Raw genomic sequence first — 325 nt, 5'->3', positions numbered from 1 at the left:
AACCCATTATAATTTGTTGACCCGACCGAGTGTGGTTGACACAATATTCACGAAGACTATATAGTTTTATGTCCAATCAGTCAATACCTCTATATCCCATTAAATGAGACGCTTTGTATTATTGTATATGTCAAGATAAAATAAGATAGTATATATAGACTTAATACAAATACGATCATTAATTAATAATGTTACATTTATCAAATTAGGATTATCAATATAAATATCTGTTCTTATATATATACATATATATGTGTGTGTAATAAAGCTTGATGTATAAGTTTCCTATTTTGCTATTTCTATACGTACTTAAACATATTTTCTT

The sequence above is a fragment of the Arachis ipaensis genome, chromosome B05 (assembly GCF_000816755.2).
Source record: "Arachis ipaensis cultivar K30076 chromosome B05, Araip1.1, whole genome shotgun sequence".
In the NCBI taxonomy this organism is placed as follows: Eukaryota; Viridiplantae; Streptophyta; class Magnoliopsida; order Fabales; family Fabaceae; genus Arachis; species Arachis ipaensis.
The sequence above is the reverse complement of the archived record's forward strand: the minus strand, read 5'-3'. Positions refer to the sequence as shown.